Source organism: Falco rusticolus, chromosome 2 (assembly GCF_015220075.1).
Source record: "Falco rusticolus isolate bFalRus1 chromosome 2, bFalRus1.pri, whole genome shotgun sequence".
Classification (NCBI taxonomy): domain Eukaryota; kingdom Metazoa; phylum Chordata; class Aves; order Falconiformes; family Falconidae; genus Falco; species Falco rusticolus.
This window is the reverse complement of record NC_051188.1, coordinates 5412836-5431913: the sequence shown is the minus strand read 5'-3', so window position 1 is coordinate 5431913 and position 19078 is coordinate 5412836. Positions and strand designations below refer to the sequence as shown.

Genomic DNA, 19078 nt, shown 5'->3' with positions numbered 1-19078 from the left:
TTTGCAAAGTCAATGGAAACTAATACATACCTCTGAAAACTTTCATTTGCACTAGGCATCTCCCTCATTTCATTTTTTGGAGAGTTTTCTATTTGTATACTGAAGGTACACTGCTGTGAAAATCTTGCTGTAAACTTGCACAAGCATCGTAATGATGAGGGAAAAAGTACCTACGTTTGCCTGAAGCTTTTGATTTTTCCAGTGATGGAACACACAGCTCTTTCTATGGGAAAACCGTCCATTCAGAAAGAATGAAGGTGAAGACTTGTGCTCCCAAAACCTCAGGTTTCATCCATGACAGAGAAATGCTCATGCTGCACTACCAGGTGCTTTCCTCAATATATAAGTAACATGGACTAAATTATCCCAGTTTTTGAAGAATCTCATTTTGAGAGAATACAAGGAAGCAGGGCACTTTCCTGCTGTCAGTGATGGAGGTGTCTGGTTGAACACAATTTGTATTACCTAGTTATTGATCTGTAGGTCTTGCCATTCACAAAACATTTTCAGGTATGTAGAGCTTCCTATTTCCCTTTCCCTTAAGCTTCTCAGTCTAATGAAACAAACAAACAAGAAATGAAAAACAAATGTAGCATGTAACTGATAAATTTGAACCATCTTCTATGTAAGAGAAGTAATTTAGGCCATCTCCTCAGCAAGCCTAAGCAAAGAGGCAAGCAAATGAAGGGTCAGATTCACCAATAAAAGTAAGTTCGTGGAACTTGCATCAGCATGAATTTATTTGAACATTCCTTCTTCCCTTTCAATTTTTTTTTCCTCATAAGATTCTTAAACATCAATAAAAATTATAGTTTAAATTGTAGGGACAGTTTAGCCTAACCGAACCCAGCTGACACTTGGAAGCAAATTTTACTGGTTAGAGTGACTGCTATATAAACATTTATCCCTTTGTGCTGATAAAATAATAATTCTGTTTAGCTGATAGATATTTATTTATAATGTTAGTCAGGATGTAGCAGTTCTAGGTAACATTATAAACTACCCGTGGATCCTTTCTCCCCCTATTATATAATATAATATTATTTATTATATAGAATAAAAACTATTACTTCTTCAAATATTATAATTAGAGTTTTTTTGTCCTTTTTTTCTTTCCTCCCCTCAAAATTAAAATGCAAAGGAAACTCAGATGGCATATATCTCAACTGAGGAACATTCAAGGTTGGAGAGTTTAACTTTGTAGCATGAATAATGTCACAAAGATTTTAACATTCACTGGCTGAAGAGGATAATTTTTATTTTAGTTATAGTACAGTGCAACAAATCAGGAAGTTAAAAAAGGTTTTTTGTTTGTTCACAATCAAGGAAAATATCCGTAAAAATGAACAACCCTTTACAGCAAGGCACTGCTATATGACACCTCTTTTCAGTGTAGGATGATAGAGCTGTTTCACAGGAGGCTTCCTGATTGACATCTGAGTGGGTGCAACATAAAAAAAAAAGAGCCTTGCTTTTAACTTATGGGTTGCAGTGTTGTGACAGACTTTGGATGTCATCACCTTAGAAAGTATCTGGGAAGAGAGTTACCTTGTTATGTCTCTGGCCTGAAACTTGGGCCAAGATCTGATTCTGTTATTCATCACAGCATTCCCAGCACTTTCAACTCAGGTCTTCCGTGGGATTTAGGTGTGTAATTTTCATTTGGATTTATAGGACTTAATGGAAACAGATTTTTTGAAGATTCCTAGGTCTGCTAATTGTTTTAATGCCCAAAACTTAGCTACTGGTTCAGAAAGTTGATTTGGAATGCTTTTGACATCACCTGAAGTAAACTTCTGGAATTCAATGAAGTTCAGTAGCTACCTGGTTTCTGTAAGGAGTCAGGTGTCCACTGAACTGTCTAAATATCTGAAGTTTAGGCAGTACAACAGCTTTCTTTAGCCACTGCAAATCAAAAGTGTCAGGTTTTCTAGTGATTTAGATGTAAGAACAAGAAAATTTTAGTAGTCATTAATGTCACTGCCATTGGTGTCAGCAGGAGTAGCAGGGTCAAATCAAGAACAGGAGGTGTTTCTCATCTTTTTCATCATGGCTTAGCTAGTTCCTTTCCAAAATAAATTTCAGCTCCTTACAGTCCGGAAGGGAACATTAATTTTAAATTAGAGATAAAACTGAGATTGGGACTGAGGTGGGAAAAGAGGAACATTTCTTTCTGCTGTTTAATCTCTGCCACAGTGTAATCAGTAATGCAATAGGTCAAATAAGAGAAGACAAGATGAAGCATAGCTTTGCATCCCAAAGATAGGAAATAATTGCCTGAGAAATATCAGTCTTGAATTTTGGTATCTGCTTTCAGAATAGATTCTATGTTTTAGCTTCACGAATCGCTGGATAAAATGCAGAATTTTTATATTTAGTGTGTTGCTAAAAATGTCCTTACCACAATCCAGAAACTAAAAATGCCCTTGCCTCCAGCTGTATCTCTCTCATATCTGTATGGCTCACAATCAACTATAAAACCTTTTTTATAGACATAATGGAACATAGTAACTAGAGCCTGAAATCTCTAAGCCCCTCACCTGCCTGAAGGCCTGAAGTCCACTTTTCAAGATGGAGCGTGACCTTCATTCTCAATAGACCTTCATCTTTATGTAGTGTATTTACATAGCAGTGGCAATTGTTCACCATCATATCTACTGTGGAGCAAGCACAGAAGAGAATATACAGTGTACACTGAAAAGGACCTTCACTTGCATTGCCATCCTGCCTGTTTTATGGAATACAGAACAAACAGGGTGAACAACAGTGCTAAAATCAATAAGGACATAACACCCACTGTTGTCACAATTTAAACAGCCACAGGACAATCTGTTTTAAATTAGCACATGACAGATCTTATAGTAAGTCTAAAATGCAGTGAATGACTCGTGGAAACAGGCTTAAGCCAGCTTTAAGACAATCCAGGCTTCAGGGTAGCAATGGCATAATGAAGCCTACTGTGAGTAACCATCAAAGTCCCTAAATCTTGGATAGATTTCCTAGTCTGTGCTGTCCTGGGATCCCACTGCTATGGTCTGGAAGGTAACTCAGCTAGTTACTTGGGTATATCTAGCTTTTCTTGGCTGTACTTCACATTAAAAAACCTGGCAATTCACCCAGAAATTTTTAATTAACTCAACAAAAGTGCAAGTAAGAAGGCTTTCCACCAGGTAGCAGGAAGTAGCAGACACTAGGATCACCTCAGCATCAGGCATTGTTATTTTACCTCCCAAATTTTCAACTTGGGGAAGACTTTTGTTATGGTTTTGGACGGTGATATATACATTTGAACTGAAAATGGCTTTTAGGAGGACGTAGGGACCCAAATCTATGAAGACCTGGTTTTCTCCAAGACAATTGGCTTGTGGATAAGGTAGAAACTCATAGTTACACAGCAGTCATGGAGTGTGAAGTCTGAAAGTTCACTAGCTTAATATTTGATCAAAAAGTTCCTTTCATTTCCTCTGTTTAACACCTGTGTCTGTCTGGTTCTTGCGTTCCAGTCAGTGGACAGTCTGGTTACTAAATGACAGCAAGAGGGTGGCTATAAGATTATGGGGATAGCATTGATGGCACTTACGGATTGGAAATAGATGTTCTTTGACAGTAGCCTGGCATCACCCTTTAAAATGCATGTACGAGAAATTAAGAGAGATTATAAATTACTGAATTGCAATTGGCATATGAGTAAGGGTTTTGGCAACAGCAGGAGGGTGATGGGATAAAGATAACTTCTGTCAGCACTCCAGAAAAAGCTCTATGTATTGAAACAGGCTCAGAAGCTGTGAGAGGGGAAAAAATAACCTCAGAGTCAAGGGCAAATCTTGCAATTTCCATCCCTGAAAGCAAAGTGAAGAATGACAATCACAGAGCTAGAGACACTGGACAGCAATAACTTTTTATCCATATTATGCCTTCAGGCTTTGAAGGATTCAGTAGGAAAAAGTTATGGTGTAGCCAAGAGATGACAGAGCTCAGACAGGCAGATAAGTGGGAAACTAACGGATGGGAGAGTAAGTCAAGGAAGATTTAGAAATGGGTGTCATCTGAGGAAAAGTGATGGCCTATACAAGCCATCTGCGGCCAGAAGCCTTTAAGATACTTCCATGAAATTTTCAGGATGTATTATCTGGAGCCTTTTCAATAGTTCAATCAAATACCAAACCTAGATCTTAATATTTCATATTTTTATGAAGGCTTAAATATGACAGAAGTCTCAAAATCATTGCATGTAATAGTAACCAAAATTAAGTTTGGCACATGGTTTTGATCATATTTTACAGTTAGGCCAAGGGTGACATTGGGCCAAGACATTCCTTGTTATAGCTGGGTTCACTTAGCAGCATTATAAACAGGGTGTTATTGACTCTGCTTAAAATAAGAAAGAATAATTGTACATAACTGTTACAAAGGATTCTTCAAAGAACCTTGCAGTAATGACTTAATCTTTACAAACACTCCTAAAGAAAGAAACTGAGTCAGAGACCTGTCAGAGGCTAGAAAAGTATTGGTGTCACACAGAAGACTGAAGTTGGTAATTCTCAGTGTTTTGGTCTGAGATCAGTAGACCTTGCACAGATATGACATAGAAAATCCTATAAGGATATGGAAATCATGTAGATGATTGTTTTGGAGCTAATACAGTACATGCTTTCAAAAGATATCTAATGCTTAAGAGTTGCCTTGCACTAGGGCTGATAGTGATAGCCACACCTATACCAATAAACTGTAAAGAGGAAACATTCCCCGGCACTGGAGTTCAACTGTCCTGTTATGCAACAGTTACATTGGGATCTAAGCACACTTTTCCCCCAAAACTGATTTAGGACATGGTTCAGGATTTATTATGCATCTGGGACCACAGGCAGTTTGCATACAGCTAAGGTCTTCCGAAGGCTGAGAAAACCTGATAACACAGACTTGGGCTTTTATGTTCCAGTTGGCCTCTGAACCAAGGTTCGGTCTTGGACAGAACTAGATGAGTCTTAATGTCCAATTGTGGCAATGCATGTACCTCCATGACTTTTTTTTTTTTTTTTTTTTTCCAATGGCCATTATGCTTGAGTCAGCAAGCATAAGGAGGATAATACCAGCAGTTTTTATCACTTCTTTAGAGCAGATAGTTTAATTAGGAGTTACTGATTTATGTACATCTATACTTTCCCTAAACAAGTCTTCATGCTTCCCTTAGGCGTTACCCTAGAAGAGCCACGCATTTTCTCCACCATGTTCTCCAGACATTCTTTACCCTTCTCCATCACTAGGACCACAGTAAGAGGTGCCTCCCTGGACACCACCATTCAGGGTCCTCTGATTCTTACAAAGTCAGGAACGTACCCATTTGTCCCTGTTTCTCCAGCTGTGGTCTGCTGATCCTAGTTTTCTTTCTGTATAACAAGAAACCCATTTATGGTACTAGAGTGCACTCAAAATACTATTTCTTTGCTGTTATGAAATGACCCACCTTCACCATGCAATCAATGACGAAAAAAGACCTTGTTACCTTGCGTATTCCTTTAAGACATGGCTAAAAAGTAGGGTACAACCTGCAAAATTACCACCACCACACAAAAAAAGAAGAAAAATAAAATCCCAAAGTGAAACAAAACACTTAGAGCTGCCAGATGCTTCTGCACAAGGTTTGTCTCATGCATCCAGCTTCTCTACTCTCTCTTTCACACAGCCTTATCATCCCTGGTAGACCTGGTTACTCCTCCATCACCTGGAGCAGCCATTCTGCCTTCTGCTGTCTCTTAGATTCAGCAGCAAGCTTCAAATCTCTGCTTATGCCTCAGTTCTCTCTCTCCTGCTCCTTCTTGCTTATTTATGATTGAAGCGTGTGATTGTATTATTTACAGTAAGTCTGTAAAATGCTTGTGGAAACATTTTCCTGGTCAGAATATCTGAACCAAATAATTGCATTTTAAGTACCTCTCAGATTCCTTGTGGGAGATGGAAATGAGCATAAATATGCAATTTACCTCATCTTCTTATATCCTCACCTTTATAATCTTTGGCAGGAAAAAAAAGAAGTCACTTTTTTTCTGACTGCAAAACTAGAGGTCATACACCTCTGAATATTAACCTAATAAGGATGAACCTTCTGGAAAATACAAACAAATAGTGAGAACAATAGGAAGGGCAGAAATAATGTATTGTGATTGTCAACAGTAAGGCAATCTATGAATGCATGTTTGAAGATAGCAGTGAACCCCTCATACACGCCATTTTAGATTGGAAATATAAAGCCAATAACATAGTCAAAGGGACATTAGCTCTAGAGGGATGTACCTACAGGGAAACAAAAGGGAATGGAAAATTTCAGAAGGAAAACGGCAAGGAAATCATGAGTATGGGTCTATGAAATGAGGAGAATGGACAGAAAAGTTTCTCCAAGACATTATGGGTAGCAAAGTCAGTGGAAGTATCTCTGTGTGTGTAACAGTTCCTTGTGAGATGTAGGGCAACAAATCGTAATACTCTGGCTCACTGGCTGATGTAATACCCTGTTGGGGAGAGAATACAGCATAGGTTGTCCATCAAATTTACTGTATGTGCATCAGATTAAATTCTGCAGACAAACCAAGGGGAATGCTGGGAGTGGGTGGTTGGAAATGTATCGCTGAGGATGTAAAAAGGCAGGTTCAATATCTGTGAACGTTATTTTGTTAATCCGTTAAAGTGATGCTGGCGTGTCAGTGTGTTAAAGCAGGGGCAAAGAAAGCACACTTCTCTTCTTCTTTTTAAAAATTCAGTGGTCCTGGCACTGTCATTGCTTCCTGCAAATAAAAGCCCTCCCCAACTCATTTACTGTTACTTGTGCAGCGCATGTGGCAGAGGGAGTAGCTGGCCCTGGCAAGTTATAAAATGGAGGCTTGCCAAAAATCCCAGTTGATCTGGTGGACAAAGTCTGATTCTGTTGTTTTCAAAAAACTGTCAAATGCATCTAAGCCATTTCCTCTATAAAAATGAGTTATCTTGCAAAAGACCTCCCTTGTGTCATAACTCCCATATATAATGTTAGATTTGTTTATAAATGCATTTGTGTGATGTATATTCTACTGCAACTGTCTGTATTATTTCTAGGTGCAGTTATTAATGCAGAGCATAAAAAAACAGGGGGTTATTTTTATATCAGAGAGTTTCTTCAGGAAAAACATAGAATCCTGTTCTTTCAAATTTATCCATTTCTTCTAAAGAAGGCAGATTTCTGATCTATCTGCCACAATTATTTAAATAAAAAAAAGATTTAAGTATTATTTATAATTTCCAGAGGTTGGTTTTTTATTTGAAATATGAATATTCAGTGTCTTCTATTTGGTTAATAATAAAAACGGTATAATCATAACTAAATTCACTCTTCATTGGGGCCACAAAACACAATAAAAGAGAGAAAACAATGAAAGATTAATATCCCTAAAAGTGAATGTTGATTTGAATGTAACTTGTTATGATGCAGAAGAAAAATATTTTAAAATCATGAAAAAAAAATATATCTAAAAAAGAAAAAAAATAAGATAAAGCCAGGTTTTTTAAATGAATGTCCTCATTGGTGTAACCACACTGAATTCATATTAAAGAAAAAAAAAATCCCATCAAATTTCCAACCACACCTCTGTGTAATGCCAGTGGCTTGGTAGCTAGTCATGAAACATGCAAAAATGTTTCATGAAGGAAACAACCTTCTCCCAGATTTCAAAAAATAGTGAAAAAGTAAGAAAACAACGGTAGCATATAATGGTGGCTACTGCATATGGCAGCGTACTCTATGTGTAATTAATTACTGTGATCCCCTCCCATATGTATCAACCACATACTAGTGTTTGAGATGGCTGAAGGTGACTTTAATCTCATTCCTTCTTGGTCACATCCCTGCTGCTATCCAAAGACATTTCTAGGACTGAGAAAAAGTACAAAATCTATTGCTGAGGGTTGATGATTCATATTTTGTTCGATGTTATTAGTCAAATGGGTAGAAATAAGAGAATTTGAGTGCTTTCATGACTCCTCTAAACTGAAGATTATGCTAGCAACATTTTTTACTAACGTGATATAAGCCGGGCAGTCAAATTTTGAGCACACTTTGTCTTAATCTTCTTTTCAGTCACAGCGAAGCATTTCTTTTATACAGATTCTTTTATACTACATGAATGCCCACTTATCATCACTCTGAACCACGTTCTTCTGTCCCAAAAGAAGATCTAAATAGGTCATTCTGTATGATTTTTGTCTGAGTGATTTGCCTATCTATTTGTCACTGCAGAACTGAGCCCTAAAATGACAAACAGAAATAAGTAAACGGAATACAAGCTAAAAGGACCAATAAAAAGTAGTATGTGATGCTTGCTGTGCTGACATTTACTTACATTACCCTTACACATGTGCTAGTCATTTTCTACAAGTACCATCATGGAAAGGTCCTACATTTTTATGAAAACCTGAATGAATAAATCTTCATATGTCAAACAGTTAGATATTTTGATGTTATTGTCAGTGTTGTTGAAGAAACTCGTGTTTCAGACAGTGAAGGAGCCTGACAAATAATGAGTTGTAGTAATAGACCTAAGTAATCAGCCCAAAATCTTACCTCGAAGCACAGGATCAAATAACTATTAGCACATGGTGCCCTATGATAACTTTCCACAGCTGTCAACACTTCACAACTTTGCAGACTGGGCTTTTAGCTCCAGTCAGTCTTGAGTGTCTTTGCCACGAGGGCATCTGTCATATCAAAGTCCCACTGATGTCTCAGTGGTGACAAGATACTAGATCGGTATTAATCACGAGGCAAAGGCAGCAACCATGGGAGAAGGGGAGGCAATATTAGTCATATGCAGAGATAGCCTGCTGAATACAAATGGATGCAAAACCACCCTTAAGTTCTCTCCCATACGCTTTCTGCAGGAAAAATTTCCCCACCCATCTACCTGTAAACATCAGACCAAAACTCCTTTCATGTAGTGTGTTCAGTGCTTTCTCGAAGTCTTTCCACACAGCAGGATTAAGATGGAATCATGTCATGCTTCGGTGTTGTATTATTCTGCACAAATATTTCAATAAAATGAAAGCTGACTGTAATAGAAATTCTGGTAGTTGCTGACAAGCACCTGCAACACATCAAAATGAGATAAAACATGAAATCACCACGCACCTCAAATGCTTAGGAAGATATGCAAATGGCATAGAAGCTACAATCAGAGCCATTGCAAAATCACAAGCAGTTAGGATGAAAGGACTGGGTTTGTAATCTAGTCATCATGCGATGATTTTCTTCCTGCTGCATAGCTTGTTAATTATAAATCTATCAATTATGATGCTTGAAAAGCCTTACCTCCCTAGTACTCAATGAATATTTTCAGAGGCCAAATACCATTCTCATCTCCTAGTAGAGCAAAGAAAATCACTATTGCAGGTTGGAAGTTTAGTACCACTTCTCAGCACCATTTTTGGTGTCCCGATAGGGAAGGGGAGTCTTCTCAATGCAGGACTTTAACCTGTGTCTAGTGTTTGCACTGCCATAAGATCTCTACATAGACTTAATCTAGTTTAATAATCTCTCCAGGAGAAATCCTGAGCCTGTGGAGATTAATGGCAACCTCACCGCCTTAGTTCCCAGCCTGAGATATGGAGATGGCACACAAGGGTATTGTAAAAAGAAATTTGGGCTACACATGTACCTTAATTAACAGATGCAGCGCTCCACTGCAGAGATTGCTGCATTTAGTCATAAGTGAAACTGCTCCTGTATATGTTGCATAGCTCATAAAGTGCTTTGGGGTTTGGAAAGTAAAAGTTTACATAAATCAATGTATTTTTATTGTGTGATACAGCCAAAATTACATACTCGCGCTCAAAGTCTGGAATCAGGGAAAATTTGTGTAGGGTCATTTCTTAATTTTCATATTAAGGCAGTGTTCACTTGCTTGTATCATGATATATATAGGATGCACTGACAAAGCAGATCACTGTTTTATTTTCCTATGTCGAGAACCCCATCATCACTTGAGCATCCTCATCTTCAGCAAGCAGATGTGCACTTCCCATGAGCTGAGCATTGAGGTTTGACAGCCTTTAGTAAACACCCACTCAGTATGTGCATGGGAATCTTTTTGATAGATAGATGAAGAAAATGGGTAACGTGTGTTCAAAAGGGACAGGAAATAGCAATTCTGCAAAGCACCGTAGAGACTCTTTGACTGTTCCTCCAGCAAGCGTAAACATTACAGCAGGATTTTACTAATGATTCTCTGCATAATTACTGTCTGCAGTAGAATAATTTGTTTTATTTGTAACACAGAGGTCAGGAAGAATCCTCTTTATATATAGCGCTTCTGAGCAAAATTTGTATTAAAGGGGAAAAGGAAATACTTTAAAAGCTCCACATTAGTAACTTTGTATCAGCCAATTTGCAGTAGGGTTTACTGCCTAACAACTTTCCCCTTGACTTGATTTTACCTATGTTCTGGAATGGATCTACCAAAGCAATTATTGACTATGTTGTGGATTGTTTTGTTGTGGTTTTTGGGTTTTGTGTTGGGGGTGGGGGGGTGGGGTTGTATGGGTTTTTTTCCTTTGTTTGTTACATTTAAAGTTACTTTGGATTGGCCAGTCAGTATGATTAGATTTTGCTGAGATACTCATATGAAACGTAAATTCTCCCACTTCCTCTGTGATGCCTTCCCAAATCTGTGCCTGTGCATCTGTGTTTTTGTGTGCGTAGTAATATAGAGGAAAAAAGCCAAAACTGCAGTTTCTCCTTCACATACACAACACCCTTCCCCTCAGCTGTCCTCTGCTTTTGACATATTTCTGGGACAATTCCAAGGAGGCTTGTTTTCTTGTTTTACATTTAAGTAGGATTTTCAGCAAAAGATTTCATGACACCCAACACATAAGGTGTGTAAGAGTATGGTGACTCCTTTCTTAAATAACAAATAAACTAAGGTGAAACACACTAAAGGACTTCCAAGAGAAAATGTAGTAAATTAGAGACAGAAGCTGGGAACAACAGAGCATGTTTCCTCTCCTAACTGTAATTAGGAATAAAAGAAATCTCTTTTCTGTTATGGGAAGATTCATTCAAATCCTTTGTTTTTTTATTGCAGGCATGGGTAAATCTAATTATCTTCCCAAGATTAATAAAAATATAGTATCTGAAGTATACTCTTTCCTTGCCATGTACTGCAACTTATGGTTGTTTAATACCTTCTGAAGTCAATGGCAGCTCTTTCATATACTCCTGTCAATGCTAGATCAGATTCTTGCTATTGAGTTTTACAATTAATGTTTAGTGTGAACAAAGTGGAACATTCATATCCACAATTAGTCCTTCCAATTGCAAGTCATTTGGTGTTTTCATCTTTCAATTCAAGAAAGGACTGATCCTTAAAAATTACTTCTCACCTAGAAATTTGTGATCCATTTCTACAGTGGGAAGGAGCTGCCTTAAACCACATGATATAATTTTAAAGAAATCCCAACAAATATGACCCACTCTTTCACTTTTAATGTTGCTTTTGTCTAAGCCAGGGAAAGTAATTTTGAGGTTTGTTGGGTAATTTGGGGTTTTTGGTTTTGGGGTTTTTTTTCTGTGAACTGTTTTTCGCAAAAAGAACAAAAAAGGGCTGAATACTAAAAACACTACTGCTGTTTCTGCAATTTCAGTTTTAACTGAAAACCTTGCTATATAGCTGACCAAAGCATACAACATTTGGGGTTGTATCACACGTTGTTGTATCACATCCATTGATGAAGAAAGGTCTTTTTAGTGGCAATACAGAACTGCACAATAGGACACCAAACACAACTCTCTCGCAGTTGCTAGCCAGCTTAGAGTTAATAAATGGCTAAAACAGAATTTAAATCAACCCCAGATAAGTTTCCTGATAAGAAACATTGCTTTGTCACTTTAAATCTTGTTAACAGATCCTTACTGTTTTAAGTTGACTGGATACAGAATCAGGTAAAAGCCGAAAACAAAAATAGCTCTTTTTGTATGACCAAAGTAAAATCTCATTTAGTTTCTCCTAATCATAATAATTTGGACAACAGCCATACTCAAGAATTTCTCTTCCCCTGGGTAAATTGGTCTCCGGTTAGCAAATGTAGAATTTAAACTGCTTTGTTCTTTTTATATGTAAATTTGTACTTGGAAAATCATCAACTAATTTTAGTCTGTTTGGGTTGACATGGTCTCTTTGCCAAAAGTTACATTTGCATTCTAGTTTGGCTTCCTTTTATCTATCAGAAAGCCAATACGTACATATACATATATATATATATATATGTGTGCGCTTGTACTATAAATATATATGTATGTATTTAACTCTATGCTAACTAGTTATCTGTGGGGTGTAAAGATTCCCATCACACATAATTAATTAAATACTTAATGCACCAAGTATTCTAAAAGAGGATTTCACTAACAGCTCTCTAACCTCACCACATCAGTATTAAAACACTTTGTTGTTTACAACCGTGTTCTGCTTTGGGAAAAATCCTTGGTGTTCATGTAATCAACAATCCTATTAAGCTTTGCTTCCTGTTAAATATAAGTAATGAACTTCTCCAAATGGGGAAATTCTGGGTTATATCAATTTTAGGTGGACCTGGATTTGATGCAAAGACACTTACATAAACCCTGGAAAAACTGTTGCAGCCAAGACAACAGCCTTTTGCCCATTAGTAGCATATAATAAACACAAACTTTCTTCTTACCTTCTCAGAACTTTGTGGTCTCACTTCAGAGCTTCAGAAATATTTTAGACAGCATTAACTCTCTGTATCTCATTGCAATCTTAAATATTTCTATCAAATCATGGTTTTATCATTTAATGATTTTTTTATACAAAAAAAATCAGAGAAGATTTCTCCCTCTAGCTTCTCTGAAGAGCTTAAAAAAACCCAAAATAGAAATAGAAGGAAAAACAAAAAAACAAACACCTAAAGGATTTTGGAACTGAATTTGATTCATTATCAGTAGGATTGGTGTCCTTTTGAAAATGAGAAATCTCCTATCTGAGAGTTCAGAACAAGTGATCATAGTGTTTCCCACTTACCTACCCAATCTATAATTATTCTTTATCCAATATACAACAACCAAAGACTGGAAAGGCATGCTAGATTTTTTATTTGATTTTTTTTTTTTTTTTTAACTCTTATTATCACTTGCATTTTTCCTCCCAATAGTTAGCCTTTTCCAGTGATTTGAAAAACAATGGTGAAGAACTGACTGCTGAAGAGGTGACTGGTGTCATTGCAGAAAGATGTTGAATATTTAGAGAGCCATGGCAAAACAGCACTGGGGAAAGAGTTTGATTAGGCTGGGTAGCTGTGTTGGATTTTTCATTTAATTTGTTTTGGTTTGCTTTTTAATCTCAAACAGAGCATTTGCAGCATTCTTTGGCAAAACATACTGTTTTAAAGACACAATGCTGAGAACAATGTTTTCAATGAAACGTGAGCTCAGCTGACTACCACGTTTCAGATATAATTACAAACTGATATCTCAGCTGCACATCTTCTGAAAGCTGACAAATCTTTTTAATTTCATGAAACCCAGGCCATGTTATGAAAACATACGCTGAATGCAGAATTCTACACGGGTTTGACATGAAGCCAGGCAAAACAAAGGTTTTGACAGGCTTTCTTATTTTCGGTTCCAAATCTCAAACAAAACAGAGGGAAAGGATCACAGACACATGCAGATTAAAACCCTGCAAAATAGTCACATGTATTCCTGAAACCAGAATTTTCTGAGCTGTCTAAAACCAACCCCCTGGAGATAATTGATTCAATGTAATGAAACCAAATAGGTGGACAAAACTATCAGCCCTAAGAGCATCTCTACTATGCACTTAAGGCAGTGTGTTCTAACTTTAGTATGTTTTATCAGGTATCGTACAAGTGTCTTCTGTAGCACAAGCAGAGTACAGCACAGCTCTTACTGAAGAAACTCATTGGTAGGGGTAGTTAGCACCTGCAAAATTCAGATTTCCTGATTTTAGTATCCAAATTATATAAAATAATTACTGTAGACTCACAGAGCCTCAGCCTACCACTGGAAACTCAAGGAAGATGCTACCACACAGATGACAGAATGGTTGAGGTTGAAAGGGAACACTAGAGGTTGTTTTGTTTAGTCCCTGAAATTAAACATGTTTTGAGTTTTCTAATACTCTTTCAGGAATGTAGAAGAATATTTCTGTTGAATTCCATATAAAGACTGGATAACCTTAAAATATTCCCATTTAGGATTATTAGCTTTTGTAGCTTCCCACTTTTACCTTGTAACCCACAATGTCTGTCATTGAGAATGACAGTATTTATACATGCTGCATGGCACTCTATCCTGCCAGTCTGAAGTAGGGTTACCTGGTCCTATTGTAAGAAAAGAAAGGGTTACACAGTGAAAACTGGTCTAGAACCAGGTTTTTGCTGCATGTACTTGACTCCCCTTTTTTTCCCTTTTGGGGGGCAGTCATAGGACGTCACAGGAGAGAAGGCAGGAAGAGGAAAGCTAGTAATATGTTTAAGTGCCTTTTTCCTTCAGCATTTCAGTGCTCTTTGTACATTTTTTTAATGACGGTTCATGTATTTATACTGTAATCAGAGGTGGCTGGCCCATGGATAGCAGCAGTATATTGCATTTTGTGTATTCCAGATACGTGAGACAGGGAGAGAGATTCATTGATTGAGTGTCTGTATTTTAAGTGTTACTATATTTACTAGATAACAAATTAGAGATTTGTTAGACAGCAGGCTAAGTAGCTGTCTGTGAATCATGTATTTATTATGCATGACTCTTTCAGAGTCATTAGAAGTTGAAAAGAAAGACTCACTAAGATGTGGAGGGGAATTCAGCTTGGAGCTGCTTGGGGACCACAGCAATGTATCTGAGTAACAGTCACTGTTAATAATAGTCCCCAGGTTACAATCCTGGGGCTTGAATATGAAGTTTTCAGAGCTATTAGCAAACATCAGTATTATTATACAAATGGATAGACTAGGGCACAGAAAGTCATAACGAAGTTCCCATCAATATCTTCAACATCAGTGCTATTGGAAAAAGCAGAGAACACAGTAGATCTGATTTCCATTCCTTTTACTCACCTGCTAGATAGTGTGCATTTCACTGTGTGAAACTTCCTGAACGTAATGTAATGGTGTCTAGGTGCAAAACTGTAGACCATTTAATTTCCTTCCATTTCCATTTTGATATAACAGGGAGTCTCATTTCCTGTCTTGAATAGGTTTGGGATCCTGCTCACATTGGCAGTGCTTGGCTCCAAAGATGGCAGCTAAGTACAGGCATGCAACGATGCTGCTGCAAAAGTTAGGGAGAAGTAGGAAAGGATATTGGGGGACCAAGAGTATATAGTTTTAGCTACAAGGTAATGACTGCCACTGGAACAGCGCCAGAATACTGAACCAAAATCCAAGAAAGAGCACAGGCTAATCTCCTTTCTCAAAGCAGAAGCAGTCTGAGAACACAATAGCTCATGGTGAATTAGGAGAATACAGTAGTCATGTTTCACATCTAGCTTACTTTTCCTAACCAGAAGCCATTAAGTATCTGGTTAGTGGATCACTAGAAGGCCAGATCATCTGGTATGATGATAGTCTGAAAGTTTTATATGAACAGATCTTAATGCTGGCCTTGTCCTTCTCATCACTGAAGTTATTGTGTTTAGGAGGAGCCACATCTAACGCTAGGACTTTACAGTGTCAGTCTCCTACGAGGAATAATAAATATAAGCAAAATGAGAAAACCGTGACTATTCCCTTCGTTGTTCTCTGATGCACATTAATCCTGAAGCTAAGACCAATTATTGTAAAATCTCAGTAATTCACTCTGGCCATGGACATAACCCAGGGTAGACCTTTTTCTGTTCAAATTCTAACGAAGTAGCCCATGAGAGCCAAGGTACAGCTGACTGTAAGAAGACATTTGACCTTTGGCAAAAAAGTTCCAGCATGTCTGATGACACTGTCAAGAACGTAGAGTGCTCCATGTACAACCAGGTTGCAAATGCGTATGATTATTAAGAGTTGAGCCCAAGTGCTCAATCAACTGACCACCAGATTTCATCTACCATCATTAATAGAAAGGAAAGTACAAAGCAAGGCAGAGCTTTAACTGTAACCTAGTTTGAATATCAAGCAAAAATTGCTTAAAGTTAAGAAAGTGAATGGATAGAGTTGGCTGAGATATGTGTTTTGGAGCAAAATAGCCAGATGCACACAACATACAGGTGATTATATTTTTTAAACAGTCTTTATTATCTAAGATGATACTTTGATAGGTGAGAGGTAAGTGACCACTATAAAAAACATATTGATCAATTTGAATTGGTGAATGTCCTCATGATTTTTTAAAGGTCTAAATAATTCCATATTGAAAAATATGGTGCATAAAAGTGAATTTAAATCTAGCTAATTAATAGATTTGTAATATTTTTTCTTAATATGGTGGTAGCCTTCAGTGGAATATTTCAGAAAGGAAAAGATTCTTCAGGGGTCAGTTCTTGGCTTAGTGATGGATTGGTCACTGATAAAAATTGAAATGGTAAGAATCATGCTAGTTGCACTATCAAGAGGCATAAAGTGGGGGACAAGCAGAATTCTCAAACCATTCTAAATTGTTTAATACACTAAGCTCATAGAAACAGTGTTGTTATTGTAGTCTTTACTTTTGCAGAGCCAAAGGAACTTATTAGGCCATGGGCTGTCAATATTCCATCTCAAATGACCTGTTGTGTTCTGCAGTGTATTGAATTTGAGGTGCAATTGCAGGGGGATGGAGGTCACAGTGGGTAGTTTGATTCTGTTGAGAAGAATGCTGTCAAAGGAATATTCAGGTGGTGTGGTCTTGCTAAACACACCATTACTGTGTTTAGCTTTCAGATTAGATTTTGAATATGTTAAAAGCAGATGCCATTCTGAAAAGTGCAGTGGGAGTGGAAGGGGATCTGGGTATAGTATTCAATGCCAGAGTGTGTGAAGAAAGTCAGACTAGGTGGTTTTAACTGATCTCGTTCAAAGAAAATATGTAGTTAAGAGATCATCAAACAGCAAGAACAGAGAAGTCTTTCTTTCAGTTTTCTTTTTCATCTCTGCACTAAGCCAAAATTGCTAGAAGAGGAGTTTGAATTGAGATATGTGAAGTAAGGGTTTGGTTTGGTTTCAGCCTATTTTCTCTTTTTTGTACAATTCCTGTAATTAAGACTGCTGTCCTGTAGATTACTTTACTCTGATGTTCTCAGTTGTAAGCTGGGAGAGGGCAAGCTGAACAGTGTGCTGAGATTAAAAGCTACAGCCACACTCTCTGATTTGATAATGGATACTCTGCCAGTGTGGAGTGGGGGTGGTCTATATGCAGAAAAAGACAAGTTGGGGAAAGGACAGTAGAAAAACAGCAGTGGGCAAGGTCTCACAGTGGTATAAAGAACTGTGTTTTACCTGTAAAAGGAGGTACCTGTAGATTGTGGTGGCTCACAGTCCACAAAACACAAAATTGAGAGTGATAAATCAAAGCTTACGAAAGGAAGGAGAGTCCATAAAAGTTTAAAAGAATATACTCATTTCAAAAATCGTCATTGCATGCCAAAATAAGAATGTTTGTATCAGGTTAGAATGGAAGTACATCTGACCCAGACTCAGTTCTGAAAGCAACCTGGAGCAGATATCTAGGAACAGGGCAAGCTGATACTCTTTCTAGGACACCCTGCCAGGCTCCAGCACTTCACAGCAGATTTTATTTCCCTCTGGATGACTTTGTCAGATCTAGAAGCTAAAATTGTCAATTCAAGTGTAAAATGGGGATTTTAAAGTTAAAGGCAAATCTAGCTGTGGAATCTCTGTAGAAGCCTCTACAATACACCTGCTCCAGTAAAAGCAACATAATATGCACTCCTGATTTCTATTGATATCAATGTGATTTATGCATGAGTGCTGAGTGCAAAATATGCCACTGTGAAATTTCTCCTCAGTATTTAAAAGCAGGTGTTTTCCCAGAAAAAGCAACTTTATATCTCTAGGATCTCAGAATCATAGAATTGTTTAGGTTGGAAAATATCTTTAAGATCAGCGAGTCAAACTGTCAACCCAGCACTGCAAGTCCACCACTAAACCATATCCCTAAGTGCCATGTCCACAAGTCTTTTAAATACCTCCAGGGATGGTGACTCCACCACTTCCCTGGACAGCCTGTTCCACTTCTTGGCAGCCCTTTGGTGAAGAAATTTTCCTAATATCCAACCTAAACCTCTCCTCGTGTAACCTGAGGCTATCTCCTCTTGTCACACTGGAAGAGACTAACCCCCACCTCGCAGCAACCTCCTTCCAGGCAGTTGTGGGGAGCAAGGTCCCCCTTGAGCCCCTTTTCCCCAGGCTGAGCCCCCCCAGCTCCCCCCGCCCCCCCCCAGAGCTGTGCCGCAGCCCCTTCCCCAGCCCCTGCCCGGCTCTGGACACGCTCCAGCCCCTCCGGGTCTGTCTGGGGGTGAGGGGCCCAACGCTGAGCCCAGGGCTCGAGGGGCGGCCGCACCAGGGCCCGGCACAGGGGGACGGGCACTGCCTGGCCCTGCTGGCCACGCTGCTGCTGACACCGGCCAGGGCGCTGCTGGCCGCTGTGGCCACCTGGGCACACTGGGGGCTCATGCCCAGCCGGCTGCCGACCAGCCCCCCCAGGCCCTTCCCCGCCGGGCAGTTCCCAGCCCCCTGCCCCCAGCCCGCAGCGCTGTGGGGGGCTGGTGTGACCCACGGGCAGGGCCCGGCACTCAGCCCTGTTGGGCCTCATACAACTGGCCTCGGCCCCTCGGCCCGGCCTGCCCAGACCCCCTGCAGAGCCCCCTGCCCCCCAGCAGGTCACACTGCCCCCAGCTCGTGTCCTCTGCAAACCCACTGCGGGTGCGCTCCAGCCCCTCGTCCAGGTCCCTGATGAAGACATCAAACAGGACTGGCCCCAGCGCTGGTCCCTGGGGACACCACCTGTGCCCGGCGCCAGCGGGATGTGACTCCATTCCCCACCACGCTCTGGGCCCGGCCACCCAGCCAGCTTGTTACCCAGCGCAGAGCACAC

General features: G+C 39.0%; 1 long non-coding RNA gene across 2 annotated transcripts in view; it reads right to left on the bottom strand.

Annotated features, from left to right (window-relative positions):
* Window positions 1-373: 373 nt before the first annotated feature.
* Window positions 374-19078, bottom strand: part of LOC119143330 — a 27932-nt gene continuing 9227 nt past the window's right edge. Inside the window, exons 2-4 of one of the 2 annotated variants that reach the window (XR_005102671.1) lie at window positions 8928-9107; window positions 3581-3622; window positions 374-553 (exon numbers count right to left, since the gene is read on the bottom strand). This is a non-coding gene — a long non-coding RNA (uncharacterized LOC119143330). Of the gene's footprint in view, window positions 554-2698; window positions 2729-3580; window positions 3623-8927; window positions 9108-19078 lie in introns of those variants that run through there. The other variant, XR_005102672.1, reaches the window with a different exon arrangement.